Source organism: Maylandia zebra, linkage group LG1, assembly GCF_041146795.1.
Source record: "Maylandia zebra isolate NMK-2024a linkage group LG1, Mzebra_GT3a, whole genome shotgun sequence".
NCBI lineage: Eukaryota > Metazoa > Chordata > Actinopteri > Cichliformes > Cichlidae > Maylandia > Maylandia zebra.
This window is the reverse complement of record NC_135167.1, coordinates 35,075,323-35,085,342: the sequence shown is the minus strand read 5'-3', so window position 1 is coordinate 35,085,342 and position 10,020 is coordinate 35,075,323. Positions and strand designations below refer to the sequence as shown.

The 10,020-nt window shown below is 39.2% G+C and overlaps 1 long non-coding RNA gene across 8 annotated transcripts; it reads right to left on the bottom strand.

The window, feature by feature from the left end:
• Positions 1-242: 242 nt before the first annotated feature.
• Positions 243-9,189, bottom strand: LOC143419112 (uncharacterized). 8 transcript variants are annotated; one of them, XR_013099082.1, is made up of 9 exons: positions 9,116-9,189; positions 6,780-8,910; positions 6,489-6,527; positions 6,194-6,313; positions 5,890-6,051; positions 3,063-3,176; positions 2,179-2,336; positions 1,694-1,751; positions 243-740 (listed from the first exon to the last, which is right to left on the bottom strand). It is a non-coding gene; the product is annotated as an uncharacterized LOC143419112 (long non-coding RNA). The 8 variants fall into 8 exon arrangements; XR_013099084.1 differs by lacking the exon at positions 9,116-9,189 and having other exon boundaries at positions 6,780-6,941; positions 7,481-9,060; XR_013099089.1 differs by lacking the exon at positions 9,116-9,189 and having other exon boundaries at positions 6,419-6,527; positions 6,780-9,056.
• Between the last annotated feature and the right edge of the window lie 831 nt (positions 9,190-10,020).

Sequence of the window (10,020 nt, the reverse complement as noted above, 5' to 3'; positions counted from 1 at the left end):
TAATATACGATGTAACCATGGAGACAGTCAGTCACTTGAGCTAGCGGTGCATGTTTACTACAGTGAATAAGGTGATTGAGTGCACAGCGTCCACACTCTGCAGGGGGTAAAGACATTACTTCAATATTATTTTATATTGATATATATTAGCCTTCTGTTGACCATCACCTCAGGTTCACCATTACAGTTTCAGATTACAGATGCACACTGTCTAAACACATTCAAAAACTCATGTCTCAGAAATAAGCACAGCTGTTCATGTTTGTCATTAGAGTTTTATTTGTAAGAAAATTATGAACTTCATATTGTGCATTAAATAAAAGAACATTTCACAACTCTGAGTCAACAGAAACAGGTAACAGAAATGTCTCTAATGTGTACAGTGCAGTGTAAGCATTAAAAGATCATAAAGGAAAAACTAACATTTATGTGAAACTAATTGTAATAAAAAATGAGCAGGTGCTTTATAGATTTAAAAGAAAGAATCTGAAAACAACACTTTTTTGGTCTAAGTGATCAAAGTAGAAAACAGAACTGATGTTCAAGAACAAACCGTAGCTGCACTAATATTACACATCTCGATCGTTGTACTGAACAGACATGTTGCTTTTAAAACCACATGCAGTGTGTGACCATGACTGTTCACTGAGACCATGAACGCCACTTCGCTGAAGCATTCTTCTTCTTCTTCTTCTTGCCATTAAATTGGAAGCAGAAGCAGCACGAGCTGATTTGATCTACTGAAAGGAAAAAGCAGAACATCTGAGTTGAAACCAGTCAGCTGAAATCATTAAGACAGGAACAAATTCAATGCAGTGTCTCAAGTGGCTTAGCCTGTTACAACTGTTGATACAAGCTAAATACGGTTAACACACAGTGTCAGGGAGCTCCAGTGTGGGAACTAGTGGCTTTAGGTTTGTAGTCATTTAACTTTCATCCATTCATTCATTTAATTCAGGAGGAAGAAATGCCAGGTTGGTGCAGGCTGGTTACATGCATTTGGTCCCATGCTGTCTTTAATTAAACGACTTGGTTCATTTTATGGCTGGGCTGTATGTGGGGTTATATCATGTTATTTGGGCAGGAGTACCTGTCCCCTGTTAGACTTAGAAAGTTTCTCCATAAGTAGAGTTTCTAACTCTTCTAGCACATCTGTGGCTGACAGCTTTTTGGTGGCTCTTTTTACCCCACACTGGTTGTGAGTGTGTAAATAGCCCCACTAGTTATTTTGGGTTGCAGTTAACTAGGGAGGAAGAGGTGGGTATGCCATGATTAGGTGAATAACAATTATATGTGATACATAAATTTCACAATGCATGCATATATCTCTATCAATTAAACCTGGCCTGAGGGCTGCCATTTTTTACATTCAGTTATTTCTCTTAGAAATGTTGGAACTAAATAATGAATGTGTTACAGTTAAAGTGAAACACTGGTCAGTGTAAATGGCTCATTGGGACACAGAAACCTTTAAATTAAACCTGATATCTAGTGTCAAACAATATCAAAGCTGTAAAAGATGTTTACATTCAGAATTTATAAAACTATGATTGTAAATAAATTCAAACAAGTGAGCTTTTCTCTTTGTGCTGAATATCAACACTGTGGTTTCTTAGACTGTAAGCTTTACTTTAGTGCAACCAGTTGCAGAAGCTGCCACTCCAAATGTCTTTTGATAACAAGAAAAAAATACCTTTTCAGTACACGGCCTGAAGTTCTTCTCCGACATCTTCTGCAATCGGCTTTGTCTGCTGGTTTGAAGACAATAAACCACAAAAAAGATGATTTAGTCACTTTGTCTGTGTCATGCAGCTCGAATGTGTCGTGTAACGATGTTGAATAGCCGTCGTTATCCCTCTGCTGCGTCAGTAGGATTGTACTGTACAGCATCTCATTGATATGTGAGGAATGCTAATGTAACACAATAACAGACTTACATCATTAAAATATAAAGTGCAGGAGATATTTAGATATTTTTTATATTTATATTACATTTTATAGCTGACGGATATTACTAAATAGATAGAATTTACTAAATAGCTGGATGAACATGAAAAATATGTCTATAATAACAAATGACCATGAGAGCCAGTAGAATTAATTCAGCTGGACACTCAAAAGACGTCCTTAAATGCTCTTTAAGTGGCAGAACAGATGAACAAACAGTTAATCGCTTACTTGAGATGAAATCTGCTCAGCTACTTTGAAAACAGCTTCTAACTGGTTCCTCCTTTAACAGGATGACTGCTCAGGGGTAAGGCCATCATGCAATCCAGCAACCTTTATGGTTCTGCTTTGATTCACCAGGAACTATTAGGGAAACCTTCCAGCGCCTCCTGTGAAAGACACAGGCATAAACACACAAACATTTATTAACATGTTCCACAGTGTTCCAGTTTGATTTTCTTATCCTGTGGACAACAACGTACATGGATGCAGGTTTATTGTTAACTTTTGTAAGGTTTATTTAATGAACATATCCAGCTGCAGCTCCACTGTGATCCTGAACTGGATAAGCACTTAAGAAAATGTGTCAATAAATGGACAAACATCAACTTACTATATTTATCCAAACAGACGGGACCAATAATGCTTCGCTGAGTTAGAGACTTTAACAGACTCTTCTATGTAAGAATGTCTCGTGCTGATATACCTGCAAACTTGACAACAAAGGTTTTTCAGACTACATGTAGCTGTCCTCTATGTCAGCTAACACATTTACATTTATGTCACACTTATTTCTGCTTTCCCATTTTATAATTATTACTTACATTTTGATTAGATACCTTGAGTTTGTAAATGATCAGATTACATAATTGGAATACAATGTATCCAATTCAGGGTTGCGGGAGGATGAAGCCTATCCCAGCTGATACAGGACAAAGACAGGCTGCCAGTTTATTGCAGGGCTAATACAATATGTGTAACAGAAAATCCACTTAAATGTTTGATATTTCTTATAATAATCATAATTATGACTATTATTTAAAGGTTTCTTCATAAATACATTTTGATTTTTTATAACCCCTAAAATATAAACCTGAGCTGTTTCAGATTCTGACCTCTGACCTCAGTGACCTGGCTGTGTCCTCACTGCAGCTCCCTCTTGGAAGTACGTCTGCTTCTTGTCTTCCCCCAGTGTTGACCGCCTGATATCAAGATATCACGTACTGTAACTGAGGAACAAAAAAGGACAAACACTTGCCTTCATTTAAAAGTACATTCATACAGAGATAATCTATGGAAACACACTAGTTCACAGTTTGGGAGGAACCAGTTCCTGTGAAACATTTCTGTATATGAACATCATGTGGAGAATGAATGAAATGAGTTCTTCAGGTGACTCAGCAGTCCCACACTGACAAATGAAATCTAGTTAAACTATTAAGCATATTTGCTCTTCTGAAATCTGTGTTAAACAACAACAAACATAAATTAGTAACAAAAACTACAGCTGAGTATAGGCTTTACAAACCACCAGCAGCCATAATGCTAAATTTTAATCTTCAAATGTTTCTGAGCTGTCTTCAACCTGCTTTTAGCACATTAAAGTCTCAATAAATAAAGTCAATGCAGACTCAATCCTAAATGTTCAGCACACAGAGACACAGAGGTACTGTTTAAAGTTTAGTGTTAACTTGAGTCACTGATCATTCACAGTATTACAGAGTCTGGCAGTCTTTGCATGATGTCCACGTCACTGTAAGTTTCTAGCTGACTCTCAGGTGTGCCAGCAGGAAAGAGTAATAATAACCTGCATCCTGAGGTTTGTCATGCAGGATTAAAGGAGCCAAGCTTTGTTCACACAGCTAGGATTGTATTTTACACTGACCCTGGGTCAGTATCAACTTCAAGAAGACAGCTGTAACTGTTGATAGAAGAATCACACACACATATTTATGGCTTTGCCTTATAGAATTCAGCATCTCAGTGCTCAGGAAATAGGTTTTGCAGCTGTTTCAGCTAAGATTTTCAAGTTATTCACAAATTAAAACCTATACTTTGTGTCGGGCAAGAACTAAATTCAAATGCATGTAACAGTGAGAAACGCACTGTCTTGGCGAAGTAAAGCGTTTCTCATCAACTTCATAGAGCTTGCTGTAACTTTTGATAGAAGACTCAGACAAACATATTCATGGCTTTATCTTATAGACTTCAATATCCCCCCAATGTGTGTGTGAGTCTTCTCTCAAAATTTACAGCTGTCTTTATGAAGTTTATGGAAAAGTCTAACAGGGGACAGGTACTCCTGCCCAAATAACATGATATAACCCCACATACAGCCCAGCCATAAAATGAACCAAGTCGTTTAATTAAAGACAGCATGGGACCAAATGCATGTAACCAGCCTGCACCAACCTGGCATTTCTTCCTCCTGAATTAAATGAATGAATGGATGAAAGTTAAATGACTACAAACCTAAAGCCACTAGTTCCCACACTGGAGCTCCCTGACACTGTGTGTTAACCGTATTTAGCTTGTATCAACAGTTGTAACAGGCTAAGCCACTTGAGACACTGCATTGAATTTGTTCCTGTCTTAATGATTTCAGCTGACTGGTTTCAACTCAGATGTTCTGCTTTTTCCTTTCAGTAGATCAAATCAGCTCGTGCTGCTTCTGCTTCCAATTTAATGGCAAGAAGAAGAAGAAGAAGAATGCTTCAGCGAAGTGGCGTTCATGGTCTCAGTGAACAGTCATGGTCACACACTGCATGTGGTTTTAAAAGCAACATGTCTGTTCAGTACAACGATCGAGATGTGTAATATTAGTGCAGCTACGGTTTGTTCTTGAACATCAGTTCTGTTTTCTACTTTGATCACTTAGACCAAAAAAGTGTTGTTTTCAGATTCTTTCTTTTAAATCTATAAAGCACCTGCTCATTTTTTATTACAATTAGTTTCACATAAATGTTAGTTTTTCCTTTATGATCTTTTAATGCTTACACTACACTGTACACATTAGAGACATTTCTGTTACCTGTTTCTGTTGACTCAGAGTTGTGAAATGTTCTTTTATTTAATGCACAATATGAAGTTCATAATTTTCTTACAAATAAAACTCTAATGACAAACATGAACAGCTGTGCTTATTTCTGAGACATGAGTTTTTGAATGTGTTTAGACAGTGTGCATCTGTAATCTGAAACTGTAATGGTGAACCTGAGGTGATGGTCAACAGAAGGCTAATATATATCAATATAAAATAATATTGAAGTAATGTCTTTACCCCCTGCAGAGTGTGGACGCTGTGCACTCAATCACCTTATTCACTGTAGTAAACATGCACCGCTAGCTCAAGTGACTGACTGTCTCCATGGTTACATCGTATATTATTAGCTATGTAAACAGCTTCCATAGATACCGCCATAGCTCTCTGCAGCTGTAACACTTTCACACTTTGCAAATCATTTCACGATTTTGATAGTTATGAAGACAGAATATGTTTTTAAGGTCATGCTAGGCGGTTGCTATGGTGGTTGCTGTGGACTTGGCTGGACCGCGTCCGATTCCTGTTATTAGCTGTCCGCCGTAGGAAGGCTGCGTTCCATTTACAAGTAGTGACAGTCTGCCGCAACTCGAACTCAAACCCCACTTTGTTCTTTAATTATAGGCCTTTTATAGCCGTTCATGACACGCACACACACACATAAAGCACTTTGCCTCACCATGAGAATGGAACTTTACCTAAGCTAACCTTTAAAATATCTGATATAGGATAGAAAAAATGAAGCAACCAGAGATTTAATGATGAAGACTCTGGGTTCTGTAGTGACCTGAATGACTCTTTGCATACAATTTATTGAAGAGGACTTTAGAATGCACTTTACATTTAGACTGTTGCTGTTTAATTTTTTACATTGTTGCGGTGTTGTCATGAATAAAGTTCACCTGCTGGGGGTTTGATGGATCAGATCATCATAATCAATGGGTCCTGAGGTGGGCGGGACTGTCTCTGGTGATGTCACCATGAAGGAACAGCATCTGGCACGTGTTGCTGAAACATCCCAGTACACTGGTGTAGTTTCCTCTCCAGCTGTTTGACATTTGACACTTCAACATTAAGGGGAAGAAGAAGAAACAGTGTTAGGTCAGGTGACCACATGGTTTCTAAAGTAACTGACAGGAAGTAACCAGGCCGTTAGAAATGGATGGCATGTGTTTAGAGTTACTGGAGTTGGGTAACTCTACTTACCAAAAGCAGAAGCACACAGATGAAGGATCAGATGCTGAATGTTGCAGGAACATGCTCGTGCGGTGGTCATTCAGTGCTGCTCCGGCAGGTTAGACAGTCCAAGACTGATATACTGCCCATCTGAGAGTTTGAAAACACACATGCAAAGATTTATTTTGTATTACAGTCAAAGTTGGATGTTCATTTTTGTCCTTTAAAAATGTTTGTGTATTTGAAAGCGCTAACATTTAAGGATGACTTGGATCGTCTCCTTTAAAGGGCAGACAAGTGTATCCACTGATCCACGTCACTTTACCTGGATGATGACTCCTCTCCCCCTCACTCAGAAACGCTCCTAATATAACCAAGCAAATAAATAATATTGAAGATTTACTTACATCATTACAAAAACAGGAAAAACATCTCCCTTTGATTCTATTTCTCCATTCCTGCTGAACATCAGGCAACAAATATCTCAATAAATCACAGTAAAATGTAAAGCACATGTTTTCTCTGCTTTGTCTAACCTCTGCAGAGCCTCTGTCAAGAAAAACATATCTGTAAGCATAAAACAAATATACATTTCATAACACGTCACTGGACAAACCTCGGTCAGTTGATTTCCTCTGTGCAGTGCAGACGAACATCAGTCAGCAAGTCAAGGTGGTAAGATGGACTGGTGTCCTTTGTGACTCTGCTGGTTCTTCTGAGGAAATAACACCGTCTCTCCACACCGTCACCATCTGTGAGCACAAACTGCTGCTCTGCTCTGCCAGCATGTAGGAAATCACATATCACACACACAGGGGTGAAGAAACATTAGAACTCAACTTTGGATACTTTAGATCTAAACAGATCAAAGTAGCTCTTAGCTTCAACAATCAGTGAACAGACAAACAATGATACCATACTGATTCTGTATGAATACAATATGGTATTTTCAATACAGGTGTCAAATTAATTTACTAAAACTAATACAGATATATGTATTTTTTTTTTTTGATAAATTCGTTTGCTAAATTATAAGAATATATATTTTTTCATTTAACAATTGCAACTGAAAGAAATTAAATATTGAACAAAAATATATTGTCACATTCTGAGCATGCTCAGCATGCTGACAGACTTGAAGTTGCTACAGATTTTAAGAAGTGATAATTATAGGGAAAAAACTTCTCTTTTTCATCCGTTTAATCAAACATTTGATGCCTTAGATGTCTCAGTCCTATAGCATTCTGCAACTACAACTAAGCTGAAGCTTGGATTTGGCTGCAGGTGCCCTGTACATCCTTCTCAACATGTGGGTACCATTTAATCACACTTCTTCCTGAGCTTTGCTTCGTCACAAGACCAAAGGTGGCATCCCATCACGGTCATATCATCATCCAGAAGAAACATTTGAAGAAACATCATGGAGAAGAAACATTTACGCGCCTCCCGGTTTTGTTTTCTGATCCTGCAAAAAGACTGAGGACAACAAAGCCCAGAGAACACGAGATACACAACATCCAACATTCAGACTCAACAGCCTCCATAAATGAAGAGCACCAGGTTGGTTCAGTTATAGTAGATGTCATGGAATTTTTTAAATAAAGTCTGCAACACAGAAAGAGCTGTGATCATGCTATTTATTACTGTGCACAGGAGAGCAAACACACATCAAACATCACAGTTCAGTCATGTCAGCTCTGCCACTTCACGTGTCTCGCTATGAAACCTAACGGATCAATGGTTATGCTGTTTTGTGCCCTTGACGTTATCAGCACCTGTAAAGGGAGTTGTTTTCTCAAACTGCTGAAGTAAGTTCATCTAGTTTTAGAAACTTTCATTGAACAGTCTATAACAGTGTCACAACTAAGCATATGCACTTAAATGCTTTAAATGAGAATAACATAAAATTTCTATTACAGGAGCTAGAGCCTGTCCCAGTAGTCATAAGTAGAGCACACCTGGACAGGTCACCAGTCTGTCAGAGGACTAACACAGATGCAGCCTGACTCAATCCTAAATGTTCAGCACACAGAGACACAGAGGTACCGTTTAAAGTTTAGTGTTAACTTGAGTCAGAGTCTGGCAGTCTTTGCATGATGTCCACGTCACTGTAAGTTTCTAGCTGACTCTCAGGTGTGACAGGTGTGCCAGCAGGAAAGAGTAATAATAGCCTGCATCCTGAGGTTTTTCATGCAGGATTAAAGGAGCCAGGCTTTGTTCACACAGCTAGGATTGTATTTTACACTGACCCTGGGTCAGTATAAGTATCATACAGTTTAAACGAAGCACTGAAACTTGCACATATTTATTACAGATGCACTGAAGCTAATCGAGATATTTGCTGTCAGTCTGTGGCTGCGATTAAACACTTTACTGGAAACTTTATTAACTAGTAACTTCGTCAGTCATGACAGAAGCTAATATTTCTGTGCTAACATCGTTTAAACAGTAACAGCTTTATTCCAATATAAGCTAACGTTTACACCGTAACTTTAAGCTAGCACCATAAAGACGGTAAAACACGTAATAACATCTACAAATGCATCTTAAAGCTGTTATATTAGCACTCGGTGTATTACTAACATAACCACATTAACATTATTGACACTCGCTGGTCTGACTTTTAATAGTCATTCTATAAATGCTGTCCGTTTAAACGGTCTTACCTGTACACACTGCTGTATCCACCGGATTGCAGCCAGAGTGGATTCTGGAGTCTTCCCACGCTCCTGTTAGTGATCCTCCATCTGGATGGATGATAACAACCTTCTGAACAATCTAGCAGGAGATGGTCCATATCTAGGGGATATGGACTGATAACAGCCGAAGCGGGTGAATAAAGTCACCCAGTCGCTAGCTGTGCGATTACCCAGCATACACCAGCACAATATTAGGCACAGCACCACCATAGACATTTTCAGTGGTTTTGAATGCAGGACATGGTTATCTTACCTTGTAAAATGCATGACAATAAAACAGCTAACCACCATAAAATGGTATTGTGTATGTATGTATGTGCATGTGTGTGTGTGTGTGTGAGAGAGAGAGAGAGAGAGAGAGAGAGAGAGAGAGAGAGAGAGAGAGAGAGAAAGAGAGAGAGGGGGGGGGAGAGAGATCAAAGGCGTGCGCTTATGTTTTTTCTTGATCAAGAGTGTGCCTCCTCTCTCTTATTGGATGTATGGTATAGCATGTTTATTCAGGTGCACCTTTGAAGTCTATGAGAATACTTTGCAGCCTGGTCTGAGTGGTCATTTCTGCACAGACACAATGAAGCGTGCACTCAGTTTAGAGGAGGCTGTTGCTGCAGTTTTGCACTCTCCACAAGCAGTGGAGATACTTCTGACAGCGAAGAAGAATTTTTGCCAGGCACCGAGGAGCTTTGCAGCTCATGTGCGGAGGAGGAGAAGGAGAAGGAGGAAGAAGAGCAGGAGGAAGAGACAAGACTGGAGGATGGCCAGTGGAGATCTAAAAATGGAGAAATCATGTGGCAACCCACACACGAAGAGGTCCTGCCATTTTTTCCTCCCCCCATTTTAACCCCAGGACCAACCCATTATGCAATTCGTATAGGATCAGCAGCCCTGTGAGCACTTTCCATCTTTTTTTTGCAGAGGACATTATGCAGCTAATCCTGCATTTCACCAACCTGCAGGGGCAACAGGTCAGTAAAAGACTGGAAGGACATAGATGAGGAGTTGCAGGCTTGTGATGCTGGCTGGCCTGTACAGGTCTCAACATGAAAGACAGGGCTCTTCTGTTTCATGCTACCATGTCAAAAAAAAAAAAAAGATTTGAGCAAATTAATCGGGCAGTAAGATTCGATGATCGTCTCTCCCGTCCAGGTCGCTACAGGGGGG